Source organism: Erythranthe guttata, chromosome 6 (assembly GCF_056151865.1).
Source record: "Erythranthe guttata isolate IM_541 chromosome 6, IM_541, whole genome shotgun sequence".
NCBI classification, from domain to species: Eukaryota; Viridiplantae; Streptophyta; class Magnoliopsida; order Lamiales; family Phrymaceae; genus Erythranthe; species Erythranthe guttata.
The window spans coordinates 6,103,708-6,127,295 of NC_142538.1; the positions used below are offsets into that span (position 1 = coordinate 6,103,708).

The 23,588-nt window shown below is 29.9% G+C and overlaps 2 long non-coding RNA genes across 2 annotated transcripts; one reads left to right on the forward strand and one right to left on the reverse strand.

The window, feature by feature from the left end:
• Nucleotides 1-10,463: 10,463 nt before the first annotated feature.
• Nucleotides 10,464-10,869, forward strand: LOC148769978 (uncharacterized). The gene is made up of 2 exons (XR_016031526.1): nt 10,464-10,511; nt 10,601-10,869. It is a non-coding gene; the product is annotated as an uncharacterized LOC148769978 (long non-coding RNA).
• A 7,471-nt stretch (nt 10,870-18,340) lies between these two features.
• Nucleotides 18,341-22,622, reverse strand: LOC148769979 (uncharacterized). Its single transcript, XR_016031769.1, has 6 exons — nt 22,353-22,622; nt 21,960-22,030; nt 19,924-20,014; nt 19,120-19,415; nt 18,871-19,020; nt 18,341-18,753 (listed from the first exon to the last, which is right to left on the reverse strand). It is a non-coding gene; the product is annotated as an uncharacterized LOC148769979 (long non-coding RNA).
• Between the last annotated feature and the right edge of the window lie 966 nt (nt 22,623-23,588).

Here is a 23,588-nt window from a genome sequence, read left to right on the forward strand (position 1 = left end):
GGGTTGATTACTTTCATGTGGATTTTTCTGCGTATCGTCTCTTGGTGCCCTCACCTTCATTGTTTCTACCACTCTCGAAGTTTCGACCAAGAATTTAGATTTCAATGAAGAGACGGTAAAAATATATATTATGGCTCCAATTGTGGCATACATTGTTTACATTGAACATGAACAGCGGAAGAGAGTGGATCCAATATTTTCAGCGAATGTTTGTTAACTGTATATATTTTTTCAACTAAAATTTGTCATATGTTCCAAATACTAAAGTTAGTCAACTAATGTATGTTAAAAAAGTTTGAGTGTGCTAATGTTGAGATGATTTATTGTTTATCAACTTGACTTTAGTCTGCTAATGTCAATTGATGTTGTTTTGTATGAATTCATCTCTTCAAAATTTAGTCAATTAATATATTTTCAGCTGGGTTTGTAAACTGATAGTTTATGAACTAATAATGTCTGTCATATGTTAAAATTATTAATGTTGGTCAACTGACTTTAATCAGCTAACGTCAATTGTTTAGTTGGCGTCAACTGATGTTTTTAAAGTAATTGAATTTAGTTCGATTTTATTTTAGAGGTGGACGATTTTTCTTTGATTTGCCTTTACTAATTTTTTGGGTAACTTACAATTATCCCTAACGTAAGGTCGAATTATGAAAAGACCTCTCATGTTTAAATACTTACAACTACTCCCTCAATTATTAATCTTTTCACACGTCCACCCTTATGGTGTCAACATAATCTTCTAAATTCCGTGAAATGTTCTTTAGTTTGTACTCGTTTTGTGCAAAAATGCAATTTCTGATGCACCACAATCTGATATATACAAACCCACAAAACACATCTTATTATCATATTGCTTTAAAATGTGGAGTTCGAATGGGATAAAACAAGTACCAACTTGAGAATATTTTATTTTATTTAGAAGATTTCACTAAATTTGATACCGCTAGGATCGACGTGTAAGAAGATTCATAGTTGAAGGGTGGTTGTAATTACCCAAATTATAAGAGGGGGGTTTTCGTAATTTGACCTTACCTCAGGGGTGTGGCCGTAATTTACGCTTTTAAAAAAATTGAATGCCGTCAGTAATGAGTAGAACTAGGGGTGGAAATCAATGGAATTTCCGAATTATGTCAATTGCGATCCGAATGTGGAACAACAATTTTCATTCCAATTTCTGAAGTGCCGATTTTCGATTTTTTCTAATTTATTTGGAATGAAATTGGAATTGAATATAAAATTACCAGAAATTCCAATTTTTGTTAGTTCCGAATACTTCGATTGTTTTTGAAATATATAGTATAATTTTATGATATATTTTGTGATTACATAATATAACTTATGTTATATTTTAAATGAAAAATATAAATACCGAAGGGTCAAGTAAATTAAAACCTTATAAAATATGTTTCGATTTGTTGTTTCTATATGTGGTTTTATTTATTGCGTTCTATTAAACTCCATTTTGGATTTTCTTGCATTTCATGCAAAAAATCGAAAAAATAGTCCGAATTTGGAATACAAAATTATAAACTAATGTAGTTTATGAAATCCCGAAATTCCACTGATTTTGAGGCATTCCGAAATCGAAATAATTTTTTTCATTCCGATTTTTTCGGAACGGAAATTGGAACACGTTTTCTACTAATGAACAAAATTGAAAATATTATGGAAAGGCCGTTTCTGATCTATTTGTCCGATTTACACCCCTAAGTAGAACAATAAACGTTCGATCATTACTTTTTGTTACTTTTATTTCTCAAAAGAAATAAAATAAAATTTGAATTTTAAAAATACTTCCAAAACAAATATTCCATGAACCTAATAAATGATGCATACGATATTAAATGCTGCTGAGTTTAATTGAAGTGGGACAAGCCCCCCTTGGTAAATAACTAAGTTCTTGGGACTTCATATTTATCATTTAATCATCACAATTCACAACTTGTTATTGTAGTTACAAGATTTCGTGTTCCATTTCACTTGAAACTTTTCAAAGAAAATAATTTTTTATGATCTTCAACAAAATATTTTGAAAATTTGTATAATTTTGATCAAGATACTTTTCATTTTCTTTCACGAAACAAATATTTAGTTGGCATTTGCAAAAGTTTTTCAAAATAGATTTTGAGTTTTTTTTTTCTTTTGGGTTCATAATCTACTTTTGGGTACTTGCAAACCTAATCTTTTGTTATGTTTCTCTAAAAATAAGATGTTTTGTGTCACGATTTCAAAAGTATCAACAATTTTTTTGGTTTAAAAGTGCTTTTATAACTAATGAAATTTGTACCCTTTTATTATTATTTATATCTAGATCCACTTTGTTGGAATATTGAAGATATTTTACAAATATATACAATAAAAATTAAAGCTCTTTTCCAAACAGTACCATTATGGGCTCGTTTGGTGAAACTTATTTAAACAATTGATAAACTTTAACATCTAATAAGTTGTTTTAAAAGTTGATAAGTTGTTATATCTCATTTTTAGAATTAATTTATGAAGTGTTTGGATAATAAGCATATAAGTTATTTTTACTCATTATAAAATCTTAAATAAAAATGTGGGGTGAATGTACTTTTTAAAAAAGATTTTAAAACCTCTCCAACTACTTATTTAAAAAAAAAAAAAGATGTTTTTGAAAAACATTACCAAACACTTTTGACAAGCTTATAAACTCTTCTTAAACACCTTACATATATTTTTAAGAGCTTATAAGCTTAGCCAAACACCCTCTATGTATAACATAATTGATTAAAGCTGATTTTTAAATATTTGAGAACATTTCCAACATTTAGGAAAAAATAAAATTTTGAAGCTATACCCATAGTCACTAAATTTTAATTTTGCATATGTTGAACGATTTTAGTAGGGTGCATTATTTAACATTTAGTTACAATCATGTGTAGGTCTGTCAATCAGACTATGTGAGTTGTTGAGTTTGGGTCCGCTCAAGCTTGCATACGATCGGTTCTCATTATTATAGACTCAAACTCATATATTATGGGGTCTTGGAACTATGGGCTCAACCTTGACTCGTATATTTTTTCAGGTTTCGGATTTATATCGAACAATTACATACTTTACAACTTCCAGTCGAACGTGTTAAAAAAAAATTGCCTTCACAACCGAAGAGGAACATCTAGACTATTCATGAAAAGTAAAATAAGATAAAAACTATAGTCGCATTGTAAAATGAAAATCATAGTCTGTTCCTCAAAACAAAAGAAGTTTAACGTTCCAAATGTTAAATCCTTAAGTGCTTAATATGACAAAAATACATCAGAGCCCAAAATGAGATATAAGCAATTCTAGATGTAATCCTAACTATTTTCTAAATGTTGAGCCGAAATAATAAATATATTATTTATTTAATTATTAACTTAATTGTTTGGTTTATTCGGGTTGACCCACAACTGACTCAAACTCAGTTCATAAATGAATCGGATTTAGTAAAATGTCTGAAACTCGGCTCGCATAGTTAGTTAAGCTTGACTCAAATAAAATCGGATCGAACAATCGAATTTCGAATAGACTCAACCCAATTACCGGTTCTAATCACGTGGTGGAATATTTTAAAATCATAGTGGTGGATTTCAAACATAAAATGCCTTATGATTTACCTTCGATTAAGATACAATAGAATTATCATCTCATTTAATTTTAATTGCTTAGTACTCCAATTTTGAAAACATGTATAGTGTCATTGACCTAAGTTCGAATCCCTTTGTCAACGGTCGTAAGGTGGAACTTGTCACACATGGTTAACCTACTGTGATTTACATCTCTCGTATGATTTGCAAGCTATTATACAAGAGTATATATTTACCCGATACTCAATGCATCTATACGGTTGGCTCCAAATTCCTTCGTTATTAAATAAAAAAAAGAAAAGTATAGTATCATTGAACATTTAATATTGATATTTGTAATTTTACAACTAATTTTGCAAACACCGCCTAAAAAAATAAATTAAAGAAAATGGGCTCTTTGACCTAACCCTCCATTATTTTTTTAATGGAGATACCCCCAAAATATTTTAGACCATTTGAGAAAAGCCCATGTTCCAATTTCAGCCATTGTGTTTTTCAGCTTTACCTCCGCCCGCCACCTCATCACTGGGTCACGCGCTCCGCGATTTTTTTTTTATTTTTTTCCGTTTTTTAATCGACTATGAAGCATAGTCGATTAGTCTTAAATCGACTATGCTTCATAGTCGATAAAGGAAATTCTTTATTTTTTAACTTTTTTTTGTTTCTAATTTTGTTTTTAAGTTTTTTTTTTTTTTTTTTTTTCTCTATCAGGTTTATTAATGGATAGTCGATTAAAAATTTAACTATTAAAAATAACAAAGAACAATTACAAAAAAATACAAAATCAATTATATTTAAAAAAATAAATACAAACATCGTAATTGATTTATACATCGGAATCAATAAACAAAAAAAAAAATTAACAACTAGAGTCGGTTAACCTTAATCGACTATTGAACATAGTCGATTAAGGCTCTGCCTGCGCGATTTTTTTTTTCTGCGCCGTCTTCCGCGACAATCCACCAAAAAACCCTAGATTTGTTCTTCATCGTCTTCACGTCGTCACCACACCACAGCATCACCACCCCACTTCCATATTCTAACTGTTTTTACACCAAAAAACCCTAATTGCTTATGGGCCTTGAATTACTCCCATCATAATCCAACTCTCCTTCGAAACCAATCCCTAACAATGACGTGTGCGTCGGGATTGACGGCGGCGGGAAGCTGGGCGGCGAGTTCCCGAGCGGAGACGGCGGTTTTGAGTGCTGCTGGGAACACCGCCTCCATGGCCAGTTGGGTGGCGAATGCAAAGACATCTTCCTCTGACCGATAATCCATGACGGAGGTAATTGTCAAGAGAAGAGAGAAGAGAGAAGACGAGAAAAGGGAAGACGAGAAAAGAAGAAAAGAGAACGGCAGAAGAGAGAAGACGAGAAAAAAAGAGAGAGAACGGCAATGGGTTAGGGATAATAAGGGTGGTTTGAGAATTATTAAATAATATTTGGATATGATATTAGGTAAGGGAGTTTTCTCTAATTATTTTTGGGAGATGGGGTTTTTTTAACTCATTTACCTAGATGAGGGGTCTTGCTAATTATCCCTAAAGAAAAAGGGGATACCATATTAATTAAGATATATGCCATATACAAACACACACGGTGACAGTACTAGAAAGTAGAAAACAAATCCAATACTAGGATATTATTATTACTATTATTATGAATAATAATGCAATAATATGTGAGATTGTGTGGCGTAACAGCTATAACAAACCCAACTTTAAATAGAGAGTGGATGTGATATATAGAAAGTGGAGAGTGGGGTGGCGTAAAAGGCAATCCACAATTACATACTTTTTATTTTATTAAACTATTATTATTATTATTTTTTTTTTTTATAAATACCAACAGCTACATTGATGTTTCACATTCCAAATTGTGTGTTTTTTTTTAATTCTATACCAACCCTTTTTGCCTTTCTCTCCCTTCTTGCTTTAATTTTCATTTTTTCTGGTAATACACACACACACACGCACACGCACACACACACAGACACACACACACACATATAGATATAGGGGCAATTTTTTTATGGGATTTTTATGCAAAAGTCCCCAACCAAGCATGTTTATTATTCTAGGTTTAGGGGACATATCTCTTTTACCAATAAGCCCATCCCTTTAATATTTATTATAACTAAAGGAAACATTCATGTATATCCCAATATTACCCTCAACCATTTATACCCAATTCTTAATTGTAATCCAAATTAATCAATTTTGTCCATAAAAGTTCAATTTTGACCACAAAAATTCAATTTTGACTTTTTTTTGGAGTATAATTTAATATGCTCCAATTTCATCCTTAACTTAATTTAATCTCAATTTGACCCCAAATTTCACAAATTATTAAATTTTGACCCAAAATTTTTTTTTTTTCAAAAAATATTTTTTTTTTCAAAAACTTTTTTTGCCGCCGGATTCCGGCGTTGACCGGCGGTCAACGCCGGTCTCCGGCGTTGACTTTTTTAATTTTTTTTTTTTTTTTTTTTTTCTTTCTTTCTTCCGGATTTTTTCGCCGGTTTCCAGCGTTGACCGGCGGTCAACGCCGGTCTCCGGCGTTGACTTTTTTTTTTTTTTTTTTTTCTTTTTCTTCCGGATTTTTTTTTCCGCCGGATTTTTTCGCCGGTTTCCGGCGGTCTCTTTTTTTAGTGTTTTTTTAAGTTTTTTTTTTGTTTGGTTTGTTTTGTTTTTCCACGTCCGCCGCTAAACGTTGACCGTAATTGTGCTGTCACTGACAGTAAATTAACGTAATTATACTGTCAATGATAGTTAATTAACGTAATTGTACTACCGTTGACATTACATTTATGTAATTGTGCTGCCGTTGACAGTAAATTAATGCAATATTATATTTTTTTATTTATTATTATTTTTTTTTATTTTTTTTTGATTTGTTGACAAGTCAACGTAATTATATTAATGTCGTTGACAGTAAAATAACTGTAAACACAATAATATTACTGTCAACAACATCAATATTATTATTTTTTTGTGGTGTTTGTATTAATATTACTGTCTATTATTGTAATATTACTGTAAACACAATAATATTACTGTGGTTGACGGTAATATTACTGTTTGTTATAGTAATATTCCTGTCAACCACATCAATATTATTCTTTTGTTTGGATATTTTGTTTGTTTGAGTTATTCACGGAGTAACGTAATAATATTACTGTCTACTATTGTAATATTACTGTTGCTATAGTAATATTACTGTCACTCACAGTAATATTAATTCTTTTGGTTTTTTTTATTTTGTTTAAATTTGTTGAACGGACAACATAGTAATATTACTTTATTATACAATAATAATGAATTTTGTTGTGTTAATATTAATGTGCTAGAGATTAATATAGCAATATCACTGTGTTAAACTATAGTTTAGTTATTTTTACTGTGTTTAACAGTAATATAGTTAATATTACTGTCATTCAAAGCAATATTGTTGTTTAAACGGAAAAAAAAGTTACAGAAAAAAAAATTAAAAAAAAATAAAATAAAAAAAAATAAAAAAAAGTCAACGCCGGAGACCGGTGTTTACCGCCGGTCAACGCCGGAATCCGAAAAAAAAATCCGGAAGAAAAAAAAAAAAAAAAAAAAAAAAAAAAAAAAAAAATAAAAGTCAACGCCGGAGACCGGCGTTGACCGCCGGTCAACGCCGGAATCCGGGAAAAAAAAATCCGGAAGAAAAAAAAAAAAAAAAAAAAAAAAAAAAAAAAAAAAGTCAACGCCGGAATCCGGCAGAAAAAAAAAGTTTTTGAAAAAAAAAAATTTGTGAAAAAAAAAAAGTTTTGGGTCAAAATTGAATAATTTGTGAAATTTGGGGTCAAATTGAAGTTAAATTAAGTTAAGGATGAAATTGGAGCATATAAAAGTAAGAGGGGTTATTTTAGTCCTTTACATAAATCTGGACCATGTGTGGACTTATTGGTAAAGGAGAATATTGTCTGGATCTCTTTATGAATAAGTTCCCACTGATGGGCTTATTTGTAATATGCCCTATTATTATTACTATTATTATGAATAATAATGCAATAATATGTGAGATTGTGTGGCGTAACAGCTATAACAAACCCAACTTTAAATAGAGAGTGGATGTGATATATAGAAAGTGGAGAGTGGGGTGGCGTAAAAGGCAATCCACAATTACATACTTTTTATTTTATTAAACTATTATTATTATTATTTTTTTTTTTTTATAAATACCAACAGCTACATTGATGTTTCACATTCCAAATTGTGTTTTTTTTTAATTCTATACCAACCCTTTTTGCCTTTCTCTCCCTTCTTGCTTTAATTTTCATTTTTTCTGGTAATACACACACACACGCACACGCACACACACACAGACACACACACACACATATAGATATAGGGGCAATTTTTTTTTTGGGGTTGTTTGTTTTGGAGTTTTTAAAATGGGGTTATTTTTTAAGTAGTAATTTAATTGGTGTTGGCCGCCACCAGGAATGGCGGCATCGGACGGAGACGCCAACGCTGGTGGCGGCACCGGGAGGAGACGCCGCCTCCAGTGGCGTCTTCTACTTTTTAAATTATTATTTTAATAATATAATATTTTAATATTTTAATATTTTTTAATATTTTATTATTTTAATATTTTCTTATTTTATAATATTTTTATTATTTTTTAATATTTGAATATTTTCTGATTTTTAATTTTTTTTACAAATAAAACAATTCTAACTACATTTTATTAAATTTATTACATTTTATCAATTAGATTTATTACATTTTATCAATTAGTGTTAAATTAATCAGTGCATATATTTATCTAATCAACACAAAAAAATATGTAGACAAAAACAAAAGGAATTTCTAGAAAATAAAAGAGTCATATAAAATAAATAGGTCCAATAAAAGAGTTATATAAAATAAATAGGTCCAAAATGAGTAAAAAGACAAAATGAGTACAAGAAAATAAAATTGACACTATGAAGTCAGTGCCTATGTGAACCAGTGCCACATGCAGGTGCCCGTCTAGTGCTACGCGACCTACCATCTCGACGAATGTCAGGATCTGCCGGTACATCATCAACAAACTGGGTGTCATCCGGTGGATATGGAACATGAGAAACATTATACTGTGGTCGGATCCGCTCTTGGGGACTTGAGTATCCCAAATTGAGCTCCAAATGTGAACCCCATGAAGAGAACTGAGTATCAATAGCAGGAGGATGTGGGGTAGCTAGAGAATCGGACCATGGCATATCTGGAACGTAATCATTCGTAGATAGACCAACTAAATCTGTAAATATGGGTACCTGAGATGTAGACGGTGACATATCCATAAATCCCTGTGTAGTAGATAAATCGTCCATACCTCCATGCACATGAACATCTGCATAAAAGGGTGTATGGGAAGCAAATGGACCGGCAACATCTCCAGATAGAGGTACCCGAGATGTAGATGCATAATAGTTTCCCTCTCTTGTCTGTCTCACGTCATCCTCAGTAGCTCTTTCGGTAGCGTTGGACCTTCTTCTGGTATTTATTTTATATAACTCTTTTATTTTCTAGAAACTCCTTTTGTTTTTGTCTACATATTTTTTTGTGTTGATTAGATAAATATATGCACCGATTAATTTAACACTAATTGATAAAATGTAATAAATATAATTGATAAAATGTAATAAATTTAATAAAATGTAGTTAGAATTGTTTTATTTGTAAAAAAAAATTAAAAATCAGAAAATATTAAAAAAATCAGAAAATATTAAAATATTAAAAAATAATAAAAATATTAAAAAATAAGAAAATATTAAAATAATCAAATATTAAAAAATATTAAAATATTAAAAAATATTAAAATATTAAAATATTAAAATAATAATTTAAAAAGTAGAAGACGCCACTGGTGGCGGCGTCTCCTCCCGCTCCGTCCGATGCCGCCGTTCCCGGTGGCGGCCAACACCAATTTAATTACTACTTCAAAAATAACCCCATTTTAAAAACTCCAAAACAAAACAACCCCAAAAAAAAAAATCCCCCTCCTGTTTGGGTAATTACAGCCACCCCTCAACTATGTATTATCTTACAAAAATACCCGTAAAAATACCCCTCCAGAGGTAAATGTAGGGATGTTAAATCGGTAAAACCGGACCGAAGTTTCGGTACGCCAACATTTCATACCGTTTACCGAACTGAATATGCAATATAGTTCGGTAATTACATGAATTATATGTAAAAATATTTAAAAAGAGGAGGTGACTGTAATTATCCAAACAAGAGCGGTCTTTTCATAATTTGGCCATACCTCAGGTAGTGGCCGTAATTTGCCCTAATTAATACATAGAGGCCCCTGTTTGGTTGGAGAAATTAGTCATGGCTTATCATTTTCCGATTTGGCCCTAATTGTTTTTTAGGTGGACCCGCCAAAATAATTTTTCGGGTTAGCCCTAATTGATGTTTATGATGATTTTAAGAATGACTTGTTTCCGCGAACAAAACCGAGTAGCTGATGCGCTTGCCAAGGATGCTTTGATATCTAAGAAAACGGAAAATGGTGTCACTTCGGAATCTCTTCCGTACCACATAAAAAAATTATTGTTTGAAGATAGAATTGGGGTATGGAATTTTCGAAGATAGGATGTTGGTTTGCGGATCGTGATTCCATGCAGAGCGATTTTGATGTTTTCTTCTTATGTAGGCTTAATTTAGCCCAATGGTTATTTAGGAGATTATTCTTCGATGCTTTTATTCACATTATGTAGGGGTACTCTTTTTCCTTGTGATTGGCCCACAAGGTTTTAACGAGGCCCCCTGTTCGTATTTTATAATGGAATAAAAAGTTTTTTGGCCAAAAAAAAAAAAAAAAAAAAAAAAAGAATGACTTGTTTCGAGCAGGTTGTCATAATGTCGTCCGAGAACGTACCTACGCGAATTAACAAGTAATCGACTTTTTGATTCATATCTCGATTTTTAGCTTCTATTTCGAGATAGAATAATTACTAATATGATTTTTTTGGAAAATGAATAGGTGTTTGGAAGAGGGAGCAGAAATGTTCATGTTGAAGCCTCTCAAGTTTTCAGATGTAAAGAAATTGAGATGTCAGTTTCTGTGCAGTTCTACAGTTAGAGCTTCATAGGGGATTCTTAAAAAAGGGCTATTATTCATTCTTATTATTGCCTTAATTTTTTGCTACATCAATTTATATGGATTGCCTTTTTGTTTTGCTCCAAAGTTGCTTGTAATTTTCATATAGGGCAAGTTCTTGCATTGGGTTTGTCAAACTCTCATACACTTAATTCTTGTCTCGATTTTATTCTTCCAAAAAAAATAAAATTGAAATTCACAATTTGATTTAACTAGGGATGTTCACTAGGTCGGTAAATCGACCGAACTAAAAATTCGGTACGTGTCAAATACAATCGAAAATTCGGTTGAATATTTGTTTTTTTTTTCTGTTTTTTTTTTTTTTTGAATTCCAGTATGGTATTGTATACTGTATTGATGTCTGATGTAACGTAACGAATACCGAAAATTTAATATGTATTTATTTTTTTCTTTTATTTTAAATCCTTTAAAGTTATATCAAATTATAAAATACTTATCGATTGATATTTTTTTTCCATTATTTACAATATAGCCTCTGGCCCTCTACTATAATCACTTTTTGTTTATAGAGTTACTTATTTAAATTTAAATGTCACATTCAAGAAGTAATTGGTTTAAATACTTCCTTTTACTTTTTTCTTAAAACACGTACCAAACTGAATAATCTATATAATATATAAATTGAAACCCTCATAACTTAGAAATCCGACATTTGGCATCCATGCCATCGCCACGTGTGAATCTACATGGCATCCTACTTATTTTACACATGTCATTATTTATTACTTTGATATCTTCTATTTTTATTTATTATCATTAATTGATGATTAGGCTAAACTTGCCAAAAATATTATCCGGATCATTAATTGAAATTTTAACATGGAATAATATCTTATGTCATAACAGTTTACCAAATATATTTAAAATATTTTTCATATTCCATGGTATCTACTTTAATCGTAATCAATTAATATCAATTAAAATATTTATCATATTAATTTAATATGTAAAATATTCAATTTTGATTTTCATAGAATGTGTTTAACTAATAATTGTCATTAATTCCGATTTATAGATTGTCGCCCATTATAGAATTTGATTTTTTTTAACTTAATTTCCGAATTAAAAATCCTACAATTTCAATTCAAATAAAATTGAAAACTCAACCCAGAATAAAATAAATTATCCGGATTTGTGTATTAAGTGGTGTCAATTATTTCTATAGATAATTTGAATCAAATCAATTTACATTGGTTTTAAATATTTAGTAAGCACTTCAATGCACATTTCTATAATTACTAAACATTTAAAATATTTGCTTATAAAATCAAAATCAATGTTGTACATTGTAATAATGAAATGAATGCTTAATTTAAAATTAATTATCCTTATTTTTTTTCATAATGTTATTTACATCCTATATATTATAAATATCAAAATCAAATCTTTTTTATTACAATCAAATCTCCGGAAATTTATTTTCACAATGAATATCACAAGAATGGATTATTTTGTCAATTAGTCATTATTCAATAAGTGTAATTTAAATTTAATTTCCTCAATTATCTTCAAAATATATGGCATTAAATTTTTCTTTCCTTCATAACATTTTTCTTTTACTTTTTTATTCTCCGAAAATTAGTATAAAAACCCTCCTCCTAACACATTCAATCACATTCATACTTTACACCCCACTTTTTAGAATCACACGAAAACACTATAGAGTCAACACAATTTTTTTTTTCATATTCGTATTCAATTATAGAGATTTACGTTTATTTTTGTGTAATTATTATTTTAGTTCGTTCGATGCATATATATTTTTTCTATATTATTTTTTTCTCGAAATGTTCCGTTATAAATACCAATATAATTATTTTATTTTGGTTATAATAGGAGGAACATGTTGATCAAATTTATCAACAAAATTAAAGATTCCACATGCAAGAGATGAGAGAGAGCGCATGACGCTTGCTATTTAAACTTCTTCTATTGTTTTCTATTTTTTTTTCTTACTCATTTAAGGAGACACTTTATGGTTACACTTTGTTCTTCTCCATTGCTAGATTTGTTTGTGTTTTAGAACGTAGTTTAGTATATGTTAATAAAGTAGAATACATTTGTAAATTGATATAAATATTTCAAAGGTATTTAATTTTAATCAAATCAAGTGAGTTTTTTTGGTTTTTAAAAATATAGTCATTTTTTCCGGATTTTTCGAATATTTATTTTTATAAATTTATGTTCTAGATACATACTCATTATAATATACTTCATGTTAACTACCGCAAACTATGTTAGTTGGCTATAGTTTTGAAATTTAAAACTCATTGACTTAGCCGTAAACATGTAGTCTTTTGGCATTTTGCACCCCAAAAAATATTTATTAGTATTTTTCACCATCAAACCACAATATATCATTCACACTGCACACTATAATATTTTTTTTAAAAATTTTATGAGGGAATGGTCATGTTTTTGGTAATTTTGTTTTTCGAGATACATTATAAAAAATTAGATTATCATTTATTCTAATTGAGTACAACCTAATTTCGAGCAAAAAGGCAAAAACAAAAAGTCTCTTTAAATTACTTAAATTTTTATTTTCTCACGTGAGATATAAAAGAAATTATCATAAACTTTTATTATCAAATTATTCAATTGGTAGATCTTTCATTGCAATTGGTGAAAATATTTGATGGATTTTTATATATAAAAAAGCACAACTTTTACGTGACTTGGTTAGAAAATGGGTGACAGAGAACTAAGTATAATACCCTCCCTTCTCCACATAGTGTTTTGTTACTTTCACATGACATGGGCAGGTGTTTTTTTTTTCGTCCGTGATTTATATAACAATTGTGTGATGTTGTTTGTACAAAAAATCATTTAGTTTGTTCAATGGATACTTTTTTTTTTCGTTATGTTTATGTTTTATTGTAATATTTCATTATATAATAAATCTAATATAACATATGTTATATAACATATAAAAATTGAATTTCATCCTCAATTGCTTGACATTTGGCATGTATTCAATTTCATCCCATGTGGCAAATTAATTGGTGAAAATAAATCATCAAAAAACATGTCACCGTTTTCTAAAATTAAAGATAATTAAATATATTTAATTATTTTATTAATGTATTTATATCCTATTATTTATAAAATACTCTAAATATATCAACTTTCTTGGCAAACTCTAAATATATTTATTATTGAATTTAATTTAATTTTAGTAATAATTAATTTTATTTGAATTTAGTTAAATGCAATTTCGAATCTTCCCTTATTATAATCCCTTGATTGGTGGTGTTACAGAATTTTTTTATTTGAATTCATAAACATGGATTTATATTAAAAAAAACATATGCAAAATAAATCATTTGATGTTATATATTTTATATGAACATGACCATATTATAAATAATGCGAAATTCGGCACTAATTTTTTTGTCTGCCATGTGTACACTAACATGCTGTCAATTATTTAACATATTGAAAATTATACTACTTGAATTTCATGTTAAAGTTTTAACTTTTGTTTTTTGTTCACTGAATCCAGTGACAAAAATTTATGATTGATTTAACTTTTTTAGATACTAATTAACATACAAACTTTCTTATAATTATACTAATAAATTGAATAACTTAAGTTAAGTTTAATCAATTGATAAAAAAAATATGAATTGATTTTTATATATTTCAAAATATAACAATGTTATTCTAAATATTTGGTATTATTTATTTATTTACTTTATTTAATACCAAAGATTAGTAATATCTCTTTGAAAGAAAAAAAAATTAAGAATACCAATTGTTTTATTTAAAATGTATAATGATCGTATATACTATATATTGTATTCCACTAATAATTATTTCACTGTAATAAATATAATTAAGTACACATCTAGAGTAACTCCAGCCCAAAAATATCAAAATGAGTTTGCAAAAATTTATGTGATATTTAATATTTTATTTTGATATTTATCTAAATGTATTTGCTCCAACCATATGTATATATTATAATGTTGTTAATTAAACATAATTAAATTGATTTATAAGTTCAATCAAATTGTAATAAAGAAATAGACAGTGGGTAGCCCGTCTATTTCAAAATAAATATTATAAATATTTATAATATTTATTATTATTATTATTATTATTATTATTATTATTATTATTATTATTATTATTATTATTATTATTATTATTATTATTATTATTATTATTATTATAAAACCACCACTACCACCACCAAATCTGCCGTCAGGCAGATTGAAGAGTACAAATCCCCTCACATTCAATTAGTGAATTTGGAAAGAATCACCGCCGTATTATGTGAGGCTAGGCATCACCGCCAATCGACGGCGATATGGATGGTGCAGAGTTTTTCTCATCCGGTGGATGGGAGGTTTATGTCCTCTATTTCCGGTGGGCCGCGAAGCAGAGGCGGCGGAGGGCTGCGAAGCAGAGTTAGCAGGCGATAGAGGGTCGCGAGGCAGACAACCGGCGAATTAGAGGCGGCGGGCGGCGGACGGCGGTGGGCTGAAGAAGGACGAAGAGTAATTTGGTTTTTGGTGGTGGTGACGTGAAGAAGATGATTTTTTTTTTTTATCGTTTTTTAAATTTATTAATATTTATTAAAAAAAGGAAGAAAATAGGTGTACGAGGAAAAGGCCAATTTATCCCTGCTCAAATCATGTGCTTTTCACGTGTTGTGGACTCCGGTTTATTTTTGCTAAAAATGGACAATTTTTGCTCCGGTGCTACAAATTAGTAAGTTTAGGTATGCCCGTGCAACTTTTTTCCGTTCAGGGGTAAAGTGCAAAAACGTCCAAAGTTTAGAGAAATTTTTACAGTTAACTCTAAAAATTAAACCTAATCATGTGAAAAACAAAATAAGGCTTCAAACAAAATTGTTTAAAGGTGAAAAATGACATCCACTAATCTTTACATCAAAATTTTGATAACCTAAGTATCCATTCTAGTTTCAAAGGTTTGAAATCCGTATGTAGAGTTCTCAAAAAATATTTCACCTTTTTATAGATAATTCTTTTTGAATTGTTCCAAATTTTTTTAAATAATGCAATAATATATTTAAAATAATATAGAACCTTACGTTTAGAATGTTATTATATTTTTAATCAACAATTGAAAAAAAAATTAAAATAAAGTAAGTAGATGCGTACTGTAAAATATAAATAAATAAATAACAATGAAATTTTTGTTTATGAAATATTATATTTTCTTTGAATTATTTTTGAAAATTAAAACGATGAAAAATATTAAATTTTAATTTCGATTTTAATAAAAAAAATTAAAATAAAATAAAATAAGTAGTTAATAAGTTTTTACTTATCTTGCAGGTATATTAATAATAATATACAAGTACAAAATAAAAACTATAATATGCAATCAACGTTAAAATGTCTTCCATAGTGAAACTATTGAGATATACTTAAGTTTCGCTTTAAATCTCACAAAAATTTAATGTAGGTTGCCATTTTTCACGAGAAATATCAGTTGAGGGTGAACTTTGAAATTTTTGAAATATTAGGATGCAAATCGTCAATTATAGTCAATTTAATTTGGGTAAAACGCAATTATTCATTTATAATTCCCCACTCTCAATTTTATTATTATTTTTTTTTTGCTTAAATAGTTATTGATGTTGTTGGTTTTTTTATTTCTTTGTCCCTCGCCAATTTTTGTTAGTCGTTAATTCATTTATCTTGAAGAATAAATAGAATTTGTTGGATTCTTGTAGACTTAGTTTTATATAGCACTTTGACGTATCAATCTAACCATGCATCATCAGTGTAAACTACGAATAATGAAGATAATTTTTTTCCCCAAGTGCATTATTATTTGTCTATTTATTAAATTTTGATTGCATTATTGTTTGATCTATTTTTTTTATTCACTTGTATCATATGAAATACGTTTGTTTATAGGCAATGACATGTGAATTTCCTATAAGTTTATTGCAATTTAATCTTCACCAGTTAGAGTCAAGTTTGGGTGTGAAACACAATTCTCCCCTCCCTCTCTCTCTCTCTCTCTCTCTCTCTCTCTCTCTCTCTCTCTCTCTCTCTCTCTCTCATTTTTGAAATAGTCATTGATACTAGCCAATTTTCATTAATTGTTAACTGATTTATCTTTAAGAATAAATAGAATTTGTTGGATATTTGTAGACTTAGTTTATCACTTTGACATATCAGTCTAACCATGCATAATCCGTATAAAAGATGAATAATGAAGATATGTTTTCCCCAAGTGCAATATTATTTTTCCATTTATTTTGTTTTTGGGGCATTAATGTTTGAACTTTCTTTTATGTCACTCCACTATATCTATATTCCATAATTTCAATTTAATAAATTGAAATATATATTCATAATTAAAATTTAATAAATTAAAATTTAATTCCATAATATTTATTTAAATTTATTAATAATTATTAATAAACATTAGTAAATATCAATAAATATTATTAAATTTTTACCATATCATAAATAAAAATAAATACCTAATATTTTTTGATTTTCATATATTTATAGTATTTTTTTCTCCTTGTTCTAAGGCCTCGTTTGGTTGCCAATATAAGATTAGCCAATATAAGATTAAATAATCTACTGAAACCCAATTATTTTATCGGACATTGGGACGTCCAAATAAAAAACTCCCTAAAAGACGAGACAAAGCAAGATAAGCTATGATTACATTATATTTGCGGGTCGCCGGCAAATTATTAGGGATACCAAACATCAACCAAAGTCCAACTATTTAGTTCATCATGACTAATCTCCCCAACCAAACGAGGCCTTAAGTTACTACACATATATTATAATTATCGAAAAAGTAAATTAGTGTTATCTAAACGATAAAAATACTAACATAGACATTATTATTATAAATTAAAGTTTTAATTATTCAGGCCAAAAGTATGAGAAAGAAACAAAAATTAAGTTAACATTGAATTTTGATTATATTTTGAATTGATAATTTAAAACTAAAGGAAAATAAAATTACATTCTATCTTGTAATGAAATATTATTTTTTTTGGGCTAGAAAGTCAAAAATGAATTAGCTCTGAATCTTGATTATATTTTCTATTAACGTATTAAAAAATGGTAAATGAATTACATTCTATCTTTAAAAAAGTATTGTTTTATTATTTTTTATTTGTCTCAAAAGTGGAAAAATAACAATTGTAATTAGTTAAGCTTCCAGTTTAATCGTGAAATCCATACGTATTATTAAGTTCTAGATACTTTATATTATGATGATTAATTTTTAGTAAATAAACCTTTCTTATTAATAAAAGGACTAAATTATAAAATGAACGACTTTAATATTTTTTTCTTTGTAGAGAATGATAAATGTGATGTGGTCTATTTATTATTTAAATTGTTAATTATTCAATTAACCATAGTTACTAATGTTACAAAACACATTTTATTTGGCTTAAAAATACAAAAAATAACAATTGTAATTAGTTAAACTTCGAGCTTAATCATGAAATCCATACATGTTATTAAGTACTACATAATTTATATTATGATGATTATGTTGTAGTAAATAAACTTTTCGTATTAATAAATTGACTAAATTTAATGAACTTCTTTAATGTTTTCTTTGTAGAGAATGTATAATAGGCACTATATAAAAGGGAAGAAACCACCACCCTATTCATCATTTTATATATAACTAGAAAAGTCATAAATCTGAAATAAGTCATACAGCCTCGCAAGAAATAAACAAAATAAATCTGAAAAACTAAATCGTCTCAAAGCTTAAAGATACATGCATTGGATAAACAAAATACCACAAAAGAATAAATCTGGAAATTGTCTTTAACAATGCACAACATATGCATCGGTAGCGTAGCAAAGCGGTGTGATCAGATTTGCATAAACTTTGCCATACCCTTCGTTTCCCCATTCCACACCCCATGTGTTGCGGATGTAGTAGAACAAGTTTCCTTCATCATACCCCCATCCCATGATAATAACCGAATGGAACTTGTCCTTCTCGTCATCGGGGTGTTCGAGATGCTCACGATACATATCCTACAAATTAAAAATAATAATAATTATAGTATCAAATTTGACAAAGTTAGTATAATTTTTTGACAAATTCTAAAAGACTTTAATAATAAAAAATAAAAAAAATAAAAAAAGACTTGCATGTTTTTTCAGCTTCTTGAAGCTTAAGAAGCTTTGGATACTCCCGATAATTGGTTGTGCAAAAATAGCTCTCTTAATTTCCGTCGATGTAGGATCTTCCAATTTATCCTTGTTCAGATACTTGATGTGTCTCACTCGGATTCTTGGGAACTTTTTTAATTAAGGAAATAGAACATAATATGTAAGAGAAAATTGTAAATGACATATTTATATTCTAAATAACTAGATATTTAGATTTTACATGCATACCGCAGGTGGCACTCGGCGCTCCAATCAGTGTGCCCTGTAAGGATAGAGAGCTTCTGTCGTCACCCCGTGTTCAAGTACATATCGGAATCCTAGTGCGGGCGCTGCCCTATAACATTTATTCTCATTGTCTTCTGTTGCGTCGTATTTAATCACTTTTGGGTATTTTCTAATAACCATGTCAAGTAACTCCTGCGACGATGCTGCGAAGCTGGGAGATTGATAGTAACGGATAAATGGATACCGCAACTTCAAGTAGTAGGTAATGACATCAGCTACGTCTATCGCCCAACAACAGACTACATGACAAGTAAATTGCAAAATTATTTAATGACATATAACATTACAAATGAATGCGACAATAATTTCATAGAGTAAAACAGAAATGTTTGTATAATTTTCAGTGACGACATGAATTTTCAAATTTCGATATATATCAATTTCTTTAAAAATTGATGGTTCATTCCCAAGTCTAATTAAACCAGTCAACCAAAATATATAATAATTGAAGTTTCTCAAAACTCTAGTGCTAGATTGACTTAATAATATACTTTTATCAGTTCTACCAACTTTCATATATACTAGGAACATAATGAAACTGCCCTAGTTCATAAAATAATATAATAAAATTGGCCAAAATAATTCTCAATTAGTTATTTGAGGAAACAGGGTCACGCAATTTTAGACAATAGAGAATGCACACATTCTTAATTATCATCCTACTTTCTCATTTTTATTTAACAAAAAACATATCACACAAAATCATAATTTAGAATAGTTACATAATTAAGAGAATTCAATTCCTACCACATTTGAATTGGCGTCGGATAGGTATGTTCAGACGCGGGTCATCCTGCCAATTCCAATTCTTCGGAAGTGGGAGTGACATCTCGATCACCTGTATAGATCAATTGAAACAACAAGTACTCGAATTTAAGAAAAAAGTTTGTAATATATATCTGAAACAAGAGAAAAATAACAAGAGGGGAGTATATCACAAAAGAGGGTTTCGTGGTGACGGTCAGCACATAAACAGAAACGAGAGAACAAGCTACAGTATCTGAAAATTCAAAACCAACCCACAAAAACAACAACCCACATCTTTAATAAAACTCATACATTTCAACTCACTTACCCCGAGATTAGATTTTACACACGCATACACAGAGAAAAAATGAACAACGGAAGCACCTTTTATATAAATATATTACCACACACCGATTAAGAGACACATTACATGAATGTCCGAGAGATAGAGAGAGAGAGAAAGAAGGGCCAAAGATATGTATATATATATATATATATATGTATGTATATGTATGTATGTATATATGTATATATTACACACCGACTCACACACATGAATGTTAGAGAGAGAAAGAAGGGCCAAAGGGGGCTTACCACAACGCAGAAAAATCAAGAGGCGGAAATGGAGAAGAAAGTGTGTGAAGTGTGTGAGATATATATATATATATACTAGTGTCGGTGCACCGCGCAAGGCGCGGTGTCTTTGCCCATGTTTTCGATTTGTTCTCAGGAATTGGAAGTGGACAAAAGAATTTACATAAACTAATTTATAAGCAGCGTTGCTGATATTTGCTCCAGTAATATATTGATGCTTTATCCTTACCTCTCAAGCATTGTAGTTGCATCACATAGGAAATAAAATCCTTATTTTCAATATAATACGTGCACAACTTCAAATGCAGGCACGGCACACAACTATTTGTGCATAGAGATCAGCTGTTGTCGTCAAAATAAAAGTCTTCGAAATAACGCGATCCACCATGCGTGGCGTCGCTGCCCAGTCGATTTAATCATACTCAATAAAATCGTAAATTTCCGAAGAAAAAAGAGATAGAAAATGGCTGCATACGACATGATGGAATACCTCGATCATTTTGCTAGAAAGGCAGCTAAAATATATTCCATTATTTCTTTTTTCTAAGCCTAAACCCTATAAATATTCTAATTTTCCAAAGTACAGGACATATAATTTTTTTAGAATGGAAAAGAGTAGTACAAAATATCACAAAAATAGTTATTAAATGAAGCCTCTCAGCACTTATGAAATGGTAATGAGTTGAGAAACAAATGTAGGAAAAATCGTTGGAGCCAAAAAAAATAGACCTGAAACTAAAATGTGAAAGTAAGCTCAATAATTAATTGTCTATTGAAAAGAAAGAAAATCAAAATCGACCAAATATTTCTATCTTTACAATCCATCAGTATGCAGCCGATCAAAACACTAGAGACCTGAAAATTAGCTTATAATAAAAGATTAGAACTATATATTTACTATAAAGGTTTATATAAGCCATCATCCACAGAAAAATAAATACCATCATCTATAAAACGTTGTATTCTGCTACACAAATATGTATATAACACCTAAACAAGGAGATTCAACATGTCACCAGGCAGACGAGAACTTAAGAGGCACAAATTTATTTATGAAAATTTAAGGTGCAAAGAAGATAAGCACATTAGTTTAAGCCAATGAAGGTTGGAATCTATGAAACAGGAGTCCGAAGACACTAACCGAGAAAATATATGAAAGAGATAATAGAGAGGAAGCCAAAGTTTTAATGTATGAAAAATGGGACGACTGGTTTGGAATCGATGATGATTCGATGAAGCATTGACAGCCTGTAGAATGACCTCTTCTTTCATCATGAACTGAAAATTTCTTCGCATAGGAGAAGATAAGAGGTGCGTAGCCAAAAACGAAAACGAAAACAAAATGCGATAAAAACATAATATTAATATTCATAAAATTAAGCATCTATAATTATGAAGCATATAACTTTGTCAATTAGGGCAAATACCCATTTGTTGTTTACCTGATAAAACCCAAACAGAGGAGGAAGAAATCAAGATGATGCCACAAAAAATCAACTCAGCAGCAAATAATCTGCAAATCCCAATTGATGAAGAAACAGATAAGTTTTGAGCTAACTATTAGGGCTCTTATTTTTTGATAATAAACTATTAGGGCTTTTGACTACTGAGAAATAGTAAACAAAGGCAACTATCCAACCAATATACCCTTTTTTTAAACATTAAAATATTTGCAAAATCTTAGGTTGGTAAAGGAACGAAGCAGGTAATTAACGCAAAAAGTTGATTGGCATATGGAAACAAAACCTCGTAATTTCAGTAATTAATGGACCAAAGCAAAATGGGAAAGAAATTGAAAGCCCAAATATAGCAAAGGTAAATTAGCAGCGGAAAACCTAAGGTCGGCGTCGGAGGCCGCCACGGATGTGAGCCTGGCGTACGCGTAGGTGGCAGAACCGGCGGCGTCGATGTCTGCGTGGCGAGGCCTCTTGATCGCCCCTCCTGGTCTGCGGGCGACGGGACGGTGACGAGGGACCTTGAAGGGAGGCAGTGGCGTTTTCCGGCGATAGAGAGACGAGAGGAGGTGGGTGCGGGATTTCTCTCCTCTGGAGAGGAGGCACAAATTGAAGACGAAAAGACGAGAAAAAAATAAAAATAAAGAAAGGGCCTGCGTACTAAGATGACGGCAAACACCCGGTTATTTTCACCAGGCACCTTAATTGATAAGATTTTCACTACGAATTCAGTTATGGTTCATTGTGTTTTAGAAAATGATTTATTAGGGATAACTCCTTTGTAGGAATTTTCTAATGACATGGGTCCATTTGATTTTTCACTTTTTGTGATAGACCCAAATTTGCTAACTTGGCCAAAAATATATGATTTGATATACCTATAATGTCCCTGTTACCATATGAACGTGATTTCATGTAACTGTTTTCTTGCCTAAAATCACGGAAGGAAGAAATCAACGCGACTTTTGAGCTGATATTATCGTCTTTTTTCCATTCAATTTCTCAATCCTGGAAACGATTGATTCGACATTGATTGCATCAAACTTGGTCTGCTTTCTCGTACATATATTGTTAGATGTGAGTATTCTTGCGTGGTTCTGTTTTTGTTGTCGTTTTTTGATCTCGTAAATTTTTTATGTGTTCTTTCTCCTAGTTTGATGATTTCGTTCCCATGGATTATTGAATTTGGATGTGTGTTTGTGTTACAGTTTTTGTTCGTAAGATCCTATGTTGTTGGTCATAAGCGATGTTAGTCCCGAATTTAGGTTCAGCAATGGTGATGTTTTTTTGTCCAATGTGATATACCAGAGTCGATTTAATATCACATGATAGTAGATTTCAATTCACGTAGTCGAATTAGTAGACTATCATTCATATATTATTGTACTACCATGCGATTAATAGACTATCATGCATATATTACTAGACTACCATACATTTATTAACAGACTATCCAATAGTAAGCACTACACATTAACAGACTATTAGATATTTAATGTAATACCATGCATTTAATTGATAATCAGGGTTTTATTAACTCAATTAACAGACTATCATGCATATATTAACATACTACTAAACTAATAATTAATAACGCACAGACATTAGGACTCCATC